The following is a 16,751-nucleotide window of genomic DNA, read 5'->3' as shown; positions in this document are numbered from 1 at the left end:
TTAGGAGTGCACGGGGAAAAAATTCTTGCACCGACCCATTTGTTAAAAAAGGGGATCAAGCAAGCTCCTGGTAAATATATTAATATATTATTAAACAACATGTAACATTCTGAAAAATAGGTACAAATTGTAGGGCTGCAACTATATTGATTAAGTTAATTATCTCAAAGTGTATTTTGTAGATATCTAATTTTGTATTTATCAATGAATCAATGTGTAACATTTTCCATAATTATTTTGGGATTACATTTATTAGTTTAATTAAGAAATTAAGTCCTATTTTAATAAGTGTATATTGGCTGTTTGAATAAAATTAAATTTTTTGTCAAAATGAATTACAAAATAATTTAGTCCTAATAAGTGTTACAGTCTTACAGCCCTAAAAACAAATGGTGAGTTAAACATTTACAACATGCACATGTAAATATAAGGTAGTGGGTCATGAAAAGGCAGTATACAATCCAAAATAGTTTGTTATGCATTTGTTAGAATTGATTATTTCATGTGTGAGTTTGTTATTAAATTCAGGGATGGCCAATATTGTGTTATAGAAATTGGGTACTACCGGTTCACGAGCCACAACATAAATGGAATGCAATTATCTTAGAAATATGACAATTATTCACAAAGAACATTCCTGAAAAGTAGAAAAAGGTTAAAGGCAAAAAAAATGTCAGTGCTGGACGGCTTCTGAAAAACAGGGAAACAAGTGTTAGTGTTCTTTTCAAGCAAATGCTTCACAATCAATAGTTATGAAAAAAGACAAAACAATGCTTCAATATGAATAAGACAAAACAATGCTATAATATGAATAAGGCAAAACAATGCTACAATATGAATAATACTGTGATTTATGCCTTGATTTCATGGATTTATTTTTGTTTTTGTGGCATTCCTAAGACAATAATTTGATGACCGTGTGTATTTCCGGTAGGAGACACAAATAATCTACTTCGTGTCTCCTACCGGATACATTAGCTGGTAGGAGACGGGAATCAAATTATTGGCTTAGGAATGCGAAAAAAACAAAAAATAATCCATGGATTCAAGGCTTCATAGGGTGTGCAATTGATAGAAAATAAGTAATTTTTTGGGTGAACTCCTCCTTTAAACACTGGCCCTGGAATGACCCAAAGACACTTAGGCACACAGAAGTGAGTATGTTTGTATGCCAGGTACTTATTAAAGCATACTTTCAAATGGAAACGAATATACTAAATAATACATTGCATCCACGACGTGAAAACACAGCAACTATACCAGTTAACTACACCACTGTACCAGTATGCAAACACAGTCTTACTTAAGTAGGGGTGCGACTGCTATTATACTGCTTCTGGGTGAATACAGTAACTGCCTTTAAAACTAAATTGTGATTTTGAGAGACCAATTTCATCCAATCAGGAGAGAGAACAGGACACATCCTATACAATCAAGTTGTTGATTATGGTTGGATGAAATTGCCAACACACCCTTATTTTTCTGTTTAAAAAGGACCTACAGAGACAGGCTGTTCCCTGTTACTAAACAAACACAAAGCAATGATGGCTATCAGCATATAGCTTTCTATAAACTGGACAATAGCAAAGAAACAGTGCCAAGATCCATCTTGAAAACTGTCATATTGTGCTGAAATATTGGCCACATATGGATAACCACACCTCTAATCACCCCCCTATTATCACCTTTCAGTCAGCTGACTCGTCCACGCATTTATCTCCTCCAGGCTGGATTACTGCAATGCACTACTCATCGGGATCCCTAACAAGAGCCTCCAAAGGCTCCAATACATCCAAATCAGCGCTGCTAGGGTCCTGATGAGAGTGCGGAAATATGACCATATCACACCCACCCTCCGCTCACTTCACTGGCTCCCCATCTCCTTCAGGACCGAATACAAGATTTCCCTTCTCACCCATCAGTGCATTTACGGCAACACCCCCCCCCCCCCCCCCCCACCTCAAAGAACTCCTCACCCCAAAACCTGCCACCCGAAGCCTCCGCTCCAACAACACCAACCTTCTTGTTGTCCCTGACACCAACCTCCGCACCATGGGCGACCGGGCCTTCTGTCACACAGCCCCATGTCTGTGGAATGCCCTCCCAGACCACATGAGAGCGCCACAGTCCACTGATGCTTTTAAAAATGGACTTTTTAAAAAAAGCATTTTTCATGGACTTTGTTTGTTTTTCGTATTGAGTTTTAATTTCTAAAAGTTGGCCCTTTAGTTTAGCCTGGTTGGGTCTATTGTAATTGTTTTGTTGCCTATGCTGTTTTTATGCTCTGCTTTTAATCTGTAGCACTCTGACATCCGTGAGAATGTAAAGTGCGTTATAAATAAAATGTATTATTATTATTATTATTAGCTGACAACTATAGAAAATGTAAGCAACATATACTTGTCACCTGAATACCAGTGGTTCTCAAACTATTGTAATGTCAAAGAGCTTCCATTTTTTAGCCTATGCATTAAACCACAGACCCCCACAACCTAGTATTTGACTCCAAGACAATGTCAATAAGCCAACATTAGATAGTTACACACCTTGCAGTAGGCCTGGGATGGTGTGTCTGTCACCTGGGTCCGCAGCAGGAGCTGTAAAAAAAAGAAATACAATATTTTAGACACAAAGCTATGAAAGTACATGCATATCAATAGACAATAGCAGATCTACAAGCTGACAAGTGTCCAACAAGCTGACAAGTGAGCTTGTAAGCCTACAAGCTCACAACATGTTGCATTGTGAGCTTGTAGATCTGCCATTTTCAAATAGCCAAAGTTTAAATGGGGCTGAAGTGGTTAATGTACCCTAAGTTTTTTTAAACAATAACCAACATCTACAAAGTAACTAAAGTTTTCTAACAATTGTAGTGGATTAAAAGTACAATATTTGCCTCTCAGCTGTAGTGGTACAGTATTTTTCTATGCAAACTGATACAGTAAAAATCACTGTTTTTGCTGGCAGCAGTGGCACACTATTACACTGTTCATATGGCAGTCAAAGAGTTAAGCTACAGAGTATATATATTGGCAATGCCTCCTTAAAAACGGACAATGGACTGACCACAAGAAAATGTCCATATGCTAACATTAGATAGTTAGATCTAAAAGGTTTTGATTTGCACATGTGTCATGTTATGTTAAACAAACCTTGCAGTAGTGCAGTCTGGGACGGTCCCCTCAGTCCACAGCTGTGTTGGCCAAGATATCAGATCCAGTGTACAGCCACGCCACAGCTGAAAATGTCAAGCAAAAATACTGTATTTTAGACACAAATATATATTTGTCACTATATAAATATAGTGACAATAGCAGATCTACAAGTTCCCAAGTTATCTACAAGCATTTTTTTTTCATAAATCAAGGCTATTGAACACCCTTTAGGTCTGTGTAAAATATCAAAACATTTGAACCAATGAAAAGTATTAAAAAGCGCCTCTGACGAAAACTCCCAACTCCATTGGATCCTCAAACTGTCCGTCAAAAACAAACAACTCCCCCCTCTCCTCTACAGCGCTGCTTTTCAACAGCATGAGCAGTAGAGCGCGTTGCGCAGTGAACGAGGAGGAGGACCACGTAAACAAGCTCCCCGTAGTCTGTTAAAACTATGCAGTGTACCTGTTTATCAAACTTAGCACACAGAAATGCTATGAACGCCTTTCTTCTTGTCACATTGCTCTCCTCATTAAACACTTAATAGATTTTAGAAATATAATTACTTGTTTTCATAACATTAGCGTTAATGTTATGAAAACAAGTAATTATATTTCTAAAATCTATTAAGTGTTTAATGAGGAGAGCAATGTGACAAGAAGAAAGGCGTTCATAGCATTTCTGTCGCGCTATTCTACTACCTCTTTGCAGAAGTTATTGTAATATTTAAAGTCCTGTTTATTATTGTAGGCCTATATAATAAGTGGCATGAAGCGTCAGGGCATTAATTCACACGTTGTTGTGATGCATTGTGAGCTTGGAGATCCATTGTTAGCTTTTGAGAATTTGTACCCTTTTGAAACCTGTCCCTCAGCAGCGAGTGGAGCTACTGTTGTTTGGACACCTAACTCCACTTCAGCTTGATTAAACTGCTAACTCCACTTGCGCTGGGTAAAGTGTTGATTTACCCGCGATTTGGTTAAAGTGTTGATAATATAATTACACATGCAAGTATCTGACAATATATAAAGTCACTATACCAACTTTGATGAGGCAGTATTGCTTTGTTTTAAAAATATAAGGTTTTCTTCATTTCCTGAAAAACGTATATTTTGTTTTTGCGTTTCCTGAACAATGAGCGTTTCGGAGTTAGCAGTTTCTGGCTGGACAGCAGAGATATATATGTGTATATATGTGTATATATATGTATATATATATATATATATATATATATATATATATATATATATATATATATATATATATATATATATATAGTATAGTATAGTATGTATACACACACACATTATACTAAAACAATAGTGTATTTAACTTTGGGGAATAAAATAAATATATGTTGAACTATGCTCTGAGAGCGGAGCGTCTCAGAGCAGAGCGTCTCAGAGCAGAGCGGAGCGGAGCGTCTCAGAGCAGAGCGTCTCAGAGCGGAGCGGAGCAGAGCGTCTCAGAGCGGAGCGTCTCAGAGCGGAGCAGAGCGTCTCAGAGTGGAGCGTCTCAGAGCGGAGCGGAGCAGAGCGTCTCAGAGCGGAGCATCTCAGAGCGGAGCGGAGCAGAGCGTCTCAGAGCGGAGCGGAGCAGGGCGTCTCACAGCAGAGCGAAGCGGAGCAGAGCGTCTCAGAGCGGAGCGGAGCAGAGCGTCTCAGAGCAGAGCGGAGCGTCTCAGAGCGGAGCGGAGCGTCTCAGAGCAGAGCGTCTCAGAGCGGAGCGGAGCAGAGCGTCTCAGAGCGGAGCGTCTCAGAGCGGAGCGGAGCAGAGCGGAGCGGAGCAGAGCGGAGCAGAGCGTCTCGGAGCGGAGCGGAGCAGAGCGTCTCAGAGCGGAGCGGAGCAGAGCGTCTCAGAGCGGAGCGGAGCATCTCAGAGCGGAGCGGAGCAGAGCGTCTCAGAGCAGAGCGTCTCAGAGCGGAGCGTCTCAGAGCAGAGCGTCTCAGAGCGGAGCGGAGCAGAGCGTCTCAGAGCGGAGCGTCTCGGAGCGGAGCAGAGCGTCTCAGAGCGGAGCGTCTCAGAGCGGAGCGTCTCAGAGCATCTCAGAGCGGAGCGGAGCAGAGCGTCTCAGAGCGGAGCGGAGCAGAGCGTCTCAGAGCGGAGCGTCTCAGAGCGGAGCGGAGCGGAGCGTCTCAGAGCAGAGCGGAGCAGAGCGTCTCAGAGCGGAGCGGAGCAGAGCGTCTCAGAGCAGAGCATCTCAGAGCGGAGCGGAGCAGAGCGTCTCAGAGCGGAGCGTCTCAGAGCAGAGCGGAGCGGAGCGTCTCAGAGCGGAGCGTCTCAGAGCGTCTCAGAGCGGAGCATCTCAGAGCGGAGCGGAGCAGAGCGTCTCAGAGCGGAGCGTCTCAGAGCAGAGCGTCTCAGAGCAGAGCGGAGCGGAGCGTCTCAGAGCGTCTCAGAGCGTCTCAGAGCAGAGCGGAGCAGAGCGTCTCAGAGCAGAGCGGAGCATCTCAGAGCGGAGCGGAGCAGAGCGTCTCAGAGCGGAGCAGTCTCAGAGCGGAGCGTCTCAGAGCGGAGCGTCGCAGAGCGTCTCAGAGCGGAGCAGAGCAGAGCGTCTCAGAGCGGAGCGTCTCAGAGCAGAGCGTCTCAGAGCGGAGCAGAGCAGAGCGTCTCAGAGCGGAGCAGAGCGTCTCAGAGCAGAGCGGAGCGGAGCAGAGCGTCTCAGAGCAGAGCGTCTCAGAGCGGAGCAGAGCAGAGCGTCTCAGAGCGGAGCAGAGCGTCTCAGAGCGGAGCAGAGCGTCTCAGAGCGGAGCGTCTCAGAGCGGAGCAGAGCAGAGCGTCTCAGAGCAGAGCGTCTCAGAGCGGAGCGTCTCAGAGCGGAGCAGAGCAGAGTGTCTCAGAGCGGAGCGTCTCAGAGCGTCTCAGAGCGGAGCAGTCTCAGAGCGGAGCGTCTCAGAGCGGAGCGTCTCAGAGCGGAGCAGAGCAGAGCGTCTCAGAGCGGAGCAGAGCGTCTCAGAGCGGAGCGTCTCAGAGCGGAGCAGAGCGTCTCAGAGCGGAGCAGAGCGTCTCAGAGCAGAGCGGAGCGTCTCAGAGCGGAGCGGAGCAGAGCGTCTCAGAGCAGAGCGTCTCAGAGCGGAGCAGAGCAGAGCGTCTCAGAGCGGAGCAGAGCAGAGCGTCTCAGAGCGGAGCAGAGCGTCTCAGAGCAGAGCGGAGCATCTCAGAGCGGAGCGGAGCAGAGCGTCTCAGAGCGGAGCGGAGCAGAGCGTCTCAGAGCAGAGCGGAGCGTCTCAGAGCGGAGCGGAGCAGAGCGTCTCAGAGCGGAGCGGAGCAGAGCGTCTCAGAGCGGAGCGTCTCAGAGCAGAGCGTCTCAGAGCAGAGCGTCTCAGAGCAGAGCGTCTCAGAGCGGAGCGTCTCAGAGCAGAGCGTCTCAGAGCGGAGCGGAGCAGAGCGTCTCAGAGCGGAGCGGAGCAGAGCGTCTCAGAGCGGAGCGTCTCAGAGCAGAGCGTCTCAGAGCGGAGCGGAGCAGAGCGTCTCAGAGCAGAGCGTCTCAGAGCAGAGCGTCTCAGAGCAGAGCAGTCTCAGAGCAGAGCAGTCTCAGAGCGGAGCGGAGCGTCTCAGAGCGGAGCGGAGCAGAGCGTCTCAGAGCGGAGCGGAGCAGAGCGTCTCAGAGCGGAGCGGAGCGTCTCAGAGCGGAGCGGAGCAGAGCGTCTCAGAGCGGAGCGTCTCAGAGCGTCTCAGAGCGGAGCGTCTCAGAGCGTCTCAGAGCAGAGCGTCTCAGAGCGGAGCGTCTCAGAGCGGAGCGTCTCAGAGCAGAGCGTCTCAGAGCAGAGCGTCTCAGAGCGGAGCAGTCTCAGAGCGGAGCGTCTCAGAGCGGAGCGTCTCAGAGCAGAGCGTCTCAGAGCGGAGCGTCTCAGAGCGGAGCAGAGCGTCTCAGAGCAGAGCGGAGCGTCTCAGAGCGGAGCGTCTCAGAGCAGAGCGTCTCAGAGCAGAGCGTCTCAGAGCAGAGCATCTCAGAGCGGAGCAGAGCGTCTCAGAGCGGAGCGTCTCAGAGCGGAGCGTCTCAGAGCAGAGCGGAGCAGAGCGTCTCAGAGCAGAGCGGAGCATCTCAGAGCGGAGCGGAGCAGAGCGTCTCAGAGCGGAGCAGTCTCAGAGCGGAGCGTCTCAGAGCGGAGCGTCGCAGAGCGTCTCAGAGCGGAGCAGAGCAGAGCGTCTCAGAGCGGAGCGTCTCAGAGCAGAGCGTCTCAGAGCGGAGCAGAGCAGAGCGTCTCAGAGCGGAGCAGAGCGTCTCAGAGCAGAGCGGAGCGGAGCAGAGCGTCTCAGAGCAGAGCGTCTCAGAGCGGAGCAGAGCAGAGCGTCTCAGAGCGGAGCAGAGCGTCTCAGAGCGGAGCAGAGCGTCTCAGAGCGGAGCGTCTCAGAGCGGAGCAGAGCAGAGCGTCTCAGAGCAGAGCGTCTCAGAGCGGAGCGTCTCAGAGCGGAGCAGAGCAGAGCGTCTCAGAGCGGAGCGTCTCAGAGCGTCTCAGAGCGGAGCAGTCTCAGAGCGGAGCGTCTCAGAGCGGAGCGTCTCAGAGCGGAGCAGAGCAGAGCGTCTCAGAGCGGAGCAGAGCAGAGCGTCTCAGAGCGGAGCAGAGCGTCTCAGAGCGGAGCGTCTCAGAGCGGAGCAGAGCGTCTCAGAGCGGAGCAGAGCGTCTCAGAGCAGAGCGGAGCGTCTCAGAGCGGAGCGGAGCAGAGCGTCTCAGAGCAGAGCGTCTCAGAGCGGAGCAGAGCAGAGCGTCTCAGAGCGGAGCAGAGCGTCTCAGAGCAGAGCGGAGCATCTCAGAGCGGAGCGGAGCAGAGCGTCTCAGAGCGGAGCGGAGCAGAGCGTCTCAGAGCGGAGCGTCTCAGAGCAGAGCGTCTCAGAGCGGAGCGTCTCAGAGCGGAGCGTCTCAGAGCAGAGCGTCTCAGAGCAGAGCGTCTCAGAGCGGAGCAGTCTCAGAGCGGAGCGTCTCAGAGCGGAGCGTCTCAGAGCGTCTCAGAGCAGAGCGTCTCAGAGCTAGGGATGGAGCTCGTTAATTTTTATTGATAATGAGCACCTTATCGAGCCTGCTTATCGAACCGAGCTTTTATCGAGCCCACTATCGATCTTTTTCTATTATTAAAAAAAAAGACGTGAGACGAAAAATTCTGAACAGAACCGGTATCTTTTTTTATTGGCCAGTTGTGACAGTGAGTTTGTGGCTGACCACTATCTAAAATTAAATGAAGATGACAAAAGTTAAAAATATTTTTGCCTATCATTAAAACAACCATTCATATAATGTGCAATAAGTGTTAAATGGCTTTATATTATGAATAGTACTGTAATAATTACTATAACATCTCCATGTCTCTTCAACTTTTTATAAACAAAAAATGCATAGTTATTTTTTCTATACTTTTTTCTTTGTTTTAACCAAAATATATCACTTGCACTACATTTTACTAGGGCCTTCAAATACAGTACTTTTCTAACAGACAGAAGGCAAGTGACCTTTTTACTTTTGGAAAATAATATTGAAGAAACGGTTAATGTGTGTACTGTCACTTTAAAAGCGCAATGTATACTTCATCCTACGACGGTGTCACGCACCAAACATAGCCGATCTCCAAGCTCACACTGCGTCTGTTCGCACCACGTTGTGAGCTTGTATATCTGCCAATTTCGGCAACGATAGACTGAGGGACGGACACGCTCAAGGAACACTAGTTATTCATTCACAGGGAGATCCTAAACGGATTATTATCAATTGGATTATTGAAATTGTCAACGGAGACTTGCTACCTTGGGTAGAAGTGGACGAGTGAAACTTTTGAGCGTTTCACTCGTTGACGCCATTGTTTCACCGCTGCACCGCACATGTAAACACAACGTCGCAACCCGAGTGTACAAATGGAACCAAATGGACGCTTACAGCCCCCTTAAAATAGTGATGTAGTGAGCCAATAAAATTCATCTTCCTTGTTTCCCCGGGCAGCGCTGTTTGGCACAACTTCAGCAGCTATCAATACACTTTTAGACCAACATGTTTGTGCCAGCGTGGGTGATTAGATTTATTTCTTGACCGCCTCTTGTTTTGATAGTTTAGACATGACGTCATGGGCCGCTACACTCGATAACAGGCTCGACAAGCCTAAAGCTTATCAAAAACCGGGTCTCGATAAATTCATGCCCGGGTATATAATGGACCCGGTTTTCGAGCTCCATCCCTACTCAGAGCGGAGCGTCTCAGAGCAGAGCGTCTCAGAGCGGAGCGTCTCAGAGCAGAGCGTCTCAGAGCGGAGCAGAGCGGAGCGTCTCAGAGCGGAGCGGAGCAGAGCGTCTCAGAGCAAAGCGGAGCAGAGCAGAGCGTCTCAGAGCGGAGCGTCTCAGAGCAGAGCGGAGCGTCTCAGAGCGGAGCGGAGCGTCTCAGAGCGGAGCGGAGCAGAGCGTCTCAGAGCAGAGCGTCTCAGAGCGGAGTGGAGCAGAGCGTCTCAGAGCGGAGCGTCTCAGAGCGGAGCGTCTCAGAGCAGAGCATCTCAGAGCGGAGCAGAGCGTCTCAGAGCGGAGCAGTCTCAGAGCGGAGCGTCTCAGAGCGGAGCAGAGCGTCTCAGAGCAGAGCGTCTCAGAGCAGAGCGTCTCAGAGCGGAGCGGAGCAGAGCGGAGCGTCTCAGAGCGGAGCGTCTCAGAGCGGAGCGTCTCAGAGCGGAGCGTCTCAGAGCAGAGCGTCTCAGAGCGGAGCGTCTCAGAGCGGAGCGTCTCAGAGCAGAGCGTCTCAGAGCGGAGCAGTCTCGGAGCGGAGCGTCTCGGAGCAGAGCGTCTCAGAGCAGAGCGTCTCAGAGCGGAGCGTCTCAGAGCGGAGCAGAGCAGAGCATCTCAGAGCGTCTCAGAGCGGAGCGTCTCAGAGCAGAGCGGAGCAGAGCGTCTCAGAGCAGAGCGGAGCATCTCAGAGCGGAGCGGAGCGTCTCAGAGCGGAGCAGTCTCAGAGCGGAGCGTCTCAGAGCGGAGCGGAGCAGAGCGGAGCGTCTCAGAGCAGAGCGTCTCAGAGCGGAGCAGAGCAGAGCGTCTCAGAGCAGAGCGGAGCAGAGCGTCTCAGAGCAGAGCGGAGCAGAGCAGAGCGTCTCAGAGCGGAGCAGTCTCAGAGCGGAGCGTCTCAGAGCGGAGCGTCTCAGAGCGGAGCGTCTCAGAGCAGAGCGTCTCAGAGCGGAGCAGAGCAGAGCGTCTCAGAGCGGAGCAGAGCGTCTCAGAGCGGAGCGTCTCAGAGCGGAGCAGAGCGTCTCAGAGCAGAGCGGAGCGTCTCAGAGCGGAGCGGAGCAGAGCGTCTCAGAGCAGAGCGTCTCAGAGCGGAGCAGAGCAGAGCATCTCAGAGCGGAGCGGAGCAGAGCAGAGCGTCTCAGAGCAGAGCGTCTCAGAGCGGAGCGTCTCAGAGCAGAGCGTCTCAGGCAGAGCGTCTCAGAGCGGAGCAGAGCGTCTCAGAGCGGAGCAGTCTCAGAGCAGAGCGTCTCAGAGCGTCTCAGAGCGGAGCGTCTCAGAGCGTCTCAGAGCGGAGCGTCTCAGAGCAGAGCGTCTCAGAGCGGAGCGTCTCAGAGCGGAGCGTCTCAGAGCAGAGCGTCTAAGAGTAGAGCGTCTCAGAGCAGAGCAGTCTCAGAGCAGAGCAGTCTCAGAGCGGAGCGGAGCATCTCAGAGCGGAGCGGAGCAGAGCGTCTCAGAGCGGAGCGGAGCAGAGCGTCTCAGAGCAGAGCGGAGCGTCTCAGAGCGGAGCGGAGCAGAGCGTCTCAGAGCGGAGCGTCTCAGAGCGGAGCGTCTCAGAGCAGAGCGTCTCAGAGCAGAGCGTCTCAGAGCAGAGCGTCTCAGAGCAGAGCGTCTCAGAGCAGAGCAGAGCAGAGCGGAGCAGAGCGTCTCAGAGCGGAGCGTCTCAGAGCAGAGCGTCTCAGAGCGGAGCGGAGCAGAGCGTCTCAGAGCAGAGCGTCTCAGAGCAGAGCGTCTCAGAGCAGAGCAGTCTCAGAGCAGAGCAGTCTCAGAGCGGAGCGGAGCGTCTCAGAGCGGAGCGGAGCAGAGCGTCTCAGAGCGGAGCGGAGCGTCTCAGAGCGGAGCGTCTCAGAGTGGAGCAGAGCGTCTCAGAGCAGAGCGGAGCGTCTCAGAGCGGAGCGGAGCGGAGCGTCTCAGAGCAGAGCGTCTCAGAGCGGAGCGTCTCAGAGCAGAGCGTCTCAGAGCGGAGCAGAGCGGAGCGTCTCAGAGCGGAGCGGAGCAGAGCGTCTCAGAGCAAAGCGGAGCAGAGCAGAGCGTCTCAGAGCGGAGCGTCTCAGAGCAGAGCGGAGCGTCTCAGAGCGGAGCGGAGCGTCTCAGAGCGGAGCGGAGCAGAGCGTCTCAGAGCAGAGCGTCTCAGAGCGGAGTGGAGCAGAGCGTCTCAGAGCGGAGCGTCTCAGAGCGGAGCGTCTCAGAGCAAAGCATCTCAGAGCGGAGCAGAGCGTCTCAGAGCGGAGCAGTCTCAGAGCGGAGCGTCTCAGAGCGGAGCAGAGCGTCTCAGAGCAGAGCGTCTCAGAGCAGAGCGTCTCAGAGCGGAGCGGAGCAGAGCGGAGCGTCTCAGAGCGGAGCGTCTCAGAGCGGAGCGTCTCAGAGCGGAGCGTCTCAGAGCAGAGCGTCTCAGAGCGGAGCGTCTCAGAGCGGAGCGTCTCAGAGCAGAGCGTCTCAGAGCGGAGCAGTCTCGGAGCGGAGCGTCTCGGAGCAGAGCGTCTCAGAGCAGAGCGTCTCAGAGCAGAGCGTCTCAGAGCGGAGCAGAGCAGAGCATCTCAGAGCGGAGCAGAGCGTCTCAGAGCGGAGCGTCTCAGAGCGGAGCGTCTCAGAGCAGAGCGGAGCAGAGCGTCTCAGAGCAGAGCGGAGCATCTCAGAGCGGAGCGGAGCGTCTCAGAGCGGAGCAGTCTCAGAGCGGAGCGTCTCAGAGCGGAGCGTCTCAGAGCAGAGCGTCTCAGAGCGGAGCAGAGCAGAGCGTCTCAGAGCAGAGCGGAGCAGAGCGTCTCAGAGCAGAGCGGAGCAGAGCAGAGCGTCTCAGAGCGGAGCAGTCTCAGAGCGGAGCGTCTCAGAGCGGAGCGTCTCAGAGCGGAGCGTCTCAGAGCAGAGCGTCTCAGAGCGGAGCAGAGCAGAGCGTCTCAGAGCGGAGCAGAGCGTCTCAGAGCGGAGCGTCTCAGAGCGGAGCAGAGCGTCTCAGAGCAGAGCGGAGCGTCTCAGAGCGGAGCGGAGCAGAGCGTCTCAGAGCAGAGCGTCTCAGAGCGGAGCAGAGCAGAGCATCTCAGAGCGGAGCGGAGCAGAGCGTCTCAGAGCAGAGCGTCTCAGAGCGGAGCGTCTCAGAGCAGAGCGTCTCAGGCAGAGCGTCTCAGAGCGGAGCAGAGCGTCTCAGAGCGGAGCAGTCTCAGAGCAGAGCGTCTCAGAGCGTCTCAGAGCGGAGCGTCTCAGAGCGTCTCAGAGCGGAGCGTCTCAGAGCAGAGCGTCTCAGAGCGGAGCGTCTCAGAGCGGAGCGTCTCAGAGCAGAGCGTCTAAGAGTAGAGCGTCTCAGAGCAGAGCAGTCTCAGAGCAGAGCAGTCTCAGAGCGGAGCGGAGCATCTCAGAGCGGAGCGGAGCAGAGCGTCTCAGAGCGGAGCGGAGCAGAGCGTCTCAGAGCAGAGCGGAGCGTCTCAGAGCGGAGCGGAGCAGAGCGTCTCAGAGCGGAGCGTCTCAGAGCGGAGCGTCTCAGAGCAGAGCGTCTCAGAGCAGAGCGTCTCAGAGCAGAGCGTCTCAGAGCAGAGCGTCTCAGAGCAGAGCGTCTCAGAGCAGAGCAGAGCAGAGCGGAGCAGAGCGTCTCAGAGCGGAGCGTCTCAGAGCAGAGCGTCTCAGAGCGGAGCGGAGCAGAGCGTCTCAGAGCAGAGCGTCTCAGAGCAGAGCGTCTCAGAGCAGAGCAGTCTCAGAGCAGAGCAGTCTCAGAGCGGAGCGGAGCGTCTCAGAGCGGAGCGGAGCAGAGCGTCTCAGAGCGGAGCGGAGCGTCTCAGAGCGGAGCGTCTCAGAGTGGAGCAGAGCGTCTCAGAGCAGAGCGGAGCGTCTCAGAGCGGAGCGGAGCAGAGCGTCTCAGAGCAGAGCGTCTCAGAGCGGAGCAGAGCAGAGCATCTCAGAGCGGAGCGGAGCGGAGCAGAGCGGAGCGGAGCAGAGCGTCTCAGAGCGGAGCGGAGCAGAGCGTCTCAGAGCAGAGCGGAGCGTCTCAGAGCGGAGCGGAGCAGAGCGTCTCAGAGCGGAGCGTCTCAGAGCGGAGCGTCTCAGAGCAGAGCGTCTCAGAGCGGAGCGGAGCAGAGCGTCTCAGAGCAGAGCGTCTCAGAGCAGAGCGTCTCAGAGCAGAGCAGTCTCAGAGCAGAGCAGTCTCAGAGCGGAGCGGAGCGTCTCAGAGCGGAGCGGAGCAGAGCGTCTCAGAGCGGAGCGGAGCGTCTCAGAGCGGAGCGTCTCAGAGTGGAGCAGAGCGTCTCAGAGCAGAGCGGAGCGTCTCAGAGCGGAGCGGAGCAGAGCGTCTCAGAGCAGAGCGTCTCAGAGCGGAGCAGAGCAGAGCATCTCAGAGCGGAGCGGAGCGGAGCAGAGCAGAGCGTCTCAGAGCAGAGCGTCTCAGAGCGGAGCGTCTCAGAGCAGAGCGTCTCAGAGCAGAGCGTCTCAGAGCGGAGCAGAGCGTCTCAGAGCGGAGCAGTCTCAGAGCAGAGCGTCTCAGAGCGTCTCAGAGCGGAGCGTCTCAGAGCGTCTCAGAGCGGAGCGTCTCAGAGCAGAGCGTCTCAGAGCGGAGCGTCTCAGAGCGGAGCGTCTCAGAGCAGAGCGTCTAAGAGTAGAGCGTCTCAGAGCAGAGCAGTCTCAGAGCAGAGTCTCAGAGCAGAGCAGTCTCAGAGCAGAGCAGTCTCAGAGCGGAGCGGAGCAGAGCGTCTCAGAGCGGAGCGGAGCAGAGCGTCTCAGAGCGGAGCGTCTCAGAGCAGAGCGGAGCAGAGCGTCTCAGAGCAGAGCGGAGCATCTCAGAGCGGAGCGGAGCAGAGCGTCTCAGAGCGGAGCAGTCTCAGAGCGGAGCGTCTCAGAGCGGAGCGTCGCAGAGCGGAGCGTCTCAGAGCAGAGCGTCTCAGAGCGGAGCAGAGCAGAGCGTCTCAGAGCGGAGCGTCTCAGAGCAGAGCGTCTCAGAGCGGAGCAGAGCGTCTCAGAGCAGAGCGTCTCAGAGCGGAAGAGAGCGTCTCAGAGCGGAGCGTCTCAGAGCGGAGCAGAGCGTCTCAGAGCAGAGCGGAGCGGAGCAGAGCGTCTCAGAGCAGAGCGTCTCAGAGCGGAGCGTCTCAGAGCAGAGCGGAGCAGAGCGTCTCAGAGCAGAGCGGAGCAGAGCGTCTCAGAGCAGAGCGTCTCAGAGCGGAGCGGAGCAGAGCGGAGCAGAGCGTCTCAGAGCGGAGCGTCTCAGAGCAGAGCGTCTCAGAGCGGAGCGTCTCAGAGCGGAGCGTCTCAGAGCAGAGCGTCTCAGAGCAGAGCGTCTCAGAGCGGAGCAGTCTCAGAGCGGAGCGTCTCAGAGCGGAGCGGAGCAGAGCGTCTCAAAGCAGAGCGTCTCAGAGCGGAGCGTCTCAGAGCAGAGCGTCTCAGAGCGGAGCGGAGCAGAGCAGAGCGTCTCAGAGCGGAGCGTCTCAGAGCGGAGCGTCTCAGAGCAGAGCGTCTCAGAGCAGAGCGTCTCAGAGCAGAGCGTCTCAGAGCGGAGCGGAGCAGAGCGTCTCAGAGCGGAGCAGAGCGTCTCAGAGCGGAGCGTCTCAGAGCGGAGCGGAGCAGAGCGTCTCAGAGCGGAGCAGTCTCAGAGCGGAGCGTCTCAGAGCGGAGCGGAGCAGAGCGTCTCAGAGCGGAGCGGAGCAGAGTGTCTCGGAGCGGAGCAGAGCAGAGCGTCTCAGAGCGGAGCGTCTCAGAGCAGAGCGTCTCAGAGCGGAGCAGAGCAGAGCGTCTCAGAGCGGAGCAGAGCGTCTCAGAGCAGAGCGTCTCAGAGCAGAGCGGAGCGTCTCAGAGCGGAGCGGAGCAGAGCGTCTCAGAGCAGAGCGTCTCAGAGCAGAGCGTCTCAGAGCAGAGCAGAGCATCTCAGAGCGGAGCAGAGCGTCTCAGAGCGGAGCGTCTCAGAGCGGAGCGTCTCAGAGCAGAGCGGAGCAGAGTGTCTCAGAGCAGAGCGGAGCATCTCAGAGCGGAGCGGAGCAGAGCGTCTCAGAGCGGAGCAGTCTCAGAGCGGAGCGTCTCAGAGCGGAGCGTCGCAGAGCGGAGCGTCTCAGAGCAGAGCGTCTCAGAGCGTCTCAGAGCAGAGCGTCTCAGAGCGGAGCAGAGCAGAGCGTCTCAGAGCGGAGCGTCTCAGAGCAGAGCGTCTCAGAGCGGAGCAGAGCAGAGCGTCTCAGAGCGGAGCAGAGCGTCTCAGAGCGGAGCGTCTCAGAGCGGAGCAGAGCGTCTCAGAGCAGAGCGGAGCGGAGCAGAGCGTCTCAGAGCAGAGCGTCTCAGAGCAGAGCGTCTCAGAGCGGAGCAGAGCGTCTCAGAGCGGAGCGTCTCAGAGCAGAGCGGAGCAGAGCGTCTCAGAGCAGAGCGGAGCATCTCAGAGCGGAGCGGAGCAGAGCGTCTCAGAGCAGAGCGTCTCAGAGCGGAGCGGAGCAGAGCGTCTCAGAGCGGAGCGTCTCAGAGCGGAGCGTCTCAGAGCAGAGCGTCTCAGAGCGGAGCAGTCTCAGAGCGGAGCGTCTCAGAGCGGAGCGGAGAAGAGCGTCTCAGAGCGGAGCGGAGCAGAGCGTCTCAGAGCGGAGCGTCTCAGAGCGGAGCGTCTCAGAGCGGAGCGTCTCAGAGCAGAGCGTCTCAGAGCGGAGCGGAGCAGAGCAGAGCGTCTCAGAGCGGAGCGTCTCAGAGCAGAGCGTCTCAGAGCGGAGCAGAGCAGAGCGTCTCAGAGCGGAGCAGAGCGTCTCAGAGCAGAGCGTCTCAGAGCAGAGCGGAGCGTCTCAGAGCGGAGCGGAGCAGAGCGTCTCAGAGCAGAGCGTCTCAGAGCAGAGCGTCTCAGAGCAGAGCGTCTCAGAGCAGAGCAGAGCAGAGCATCTCAGAGCGGAGCAGAGCGTCTCAGAGCGGAGCGTCTCAGAGCGGAGCGTCTCAGAGCAGAGCGGAGCAGAGCGTCTCAGAGCAGAGCGGAGCATCTCAGAGCGGAGCGGAGCAGAGCGTCTCAGAGCGGAGCAGTCTCAGAGCGGAGCGTCTCAGAGCGTCGCAGAGCGGAGCGTCTCAGAGCAGAGCGTCTCAGAGCGGAGCAGAGCAGAGCGTCTCAGAGCGGAGCAGAGCAGAGCGTCTCAGAGCGGAGCGTCTCAGAGCAGAGCGTCTCAGAGCGGAGCAGAGCAGAGCGTCTCAGAGCGGAGCAGAGCGTCTCAGAGCGGAGCGTCTCAGAGCGGAGCAGAGCGTCTCAGAGCAGAGCGGAGCGGAGCAGAGCGTCTCAGAGCAGAGCGTCTCAGAGCAGAGCGTCTCAGAGCGGAGCAGAGCGTCTCAGAGTGGAGCGTCTCAGAGCAGAGCGGAGCAGAGTGTCTCAGAGCAGAGCGGAGCATCTCAGAGCGGAGCGGAGCAGAGCGTCTCAGAGCAGAGCGTCTCAGAGCGGAGCAGAGCGGAGCGTCTCAGAGCGGAGCGTCTCAGAGCGGAGCGTCTCAGAGCAG

General features: G+C 55.1%; 1 pseudogene across 1 annotated transcript in view; it reads right to left on the bottom strand.

Annotated features, from left to right (window-relative positions):
- LOC311054235 overlaps positions 1-16,751 on the bottom strand; it is a 67,736-nt pseudogene that overhangs the window by 7,725 nt on the left and 43,260 nt on the right. Inside the window, exon 25 of the transcript in view lies at positions 2,547-2,597. The product of the transcript in view is annotated as an uncharacterized misc_RNA (transcript). The remainder of the gene's footprint in view (positions 1-2,546; positions 2,598-16,751) is intronic.

The sequence above is a fragment of the Gymnoscopelus microlampas genome (genome assembly GCF_963454915.1).
Source record: "Gymnoscopelus microlampas genome assembly, chromosome: 10".
NCBI lineage: Eukaryota > Metazoa > Chordata > Actinopteri > Myctophiformes > Myctophidae > Gymnoscopelus > Gymnoscopelus microlampas.
The sequence above is the reverse complement of the archived record's forward strand: the minus strand, read 5'-3'. Positions and strand labels throughout refer to the sequence as shown.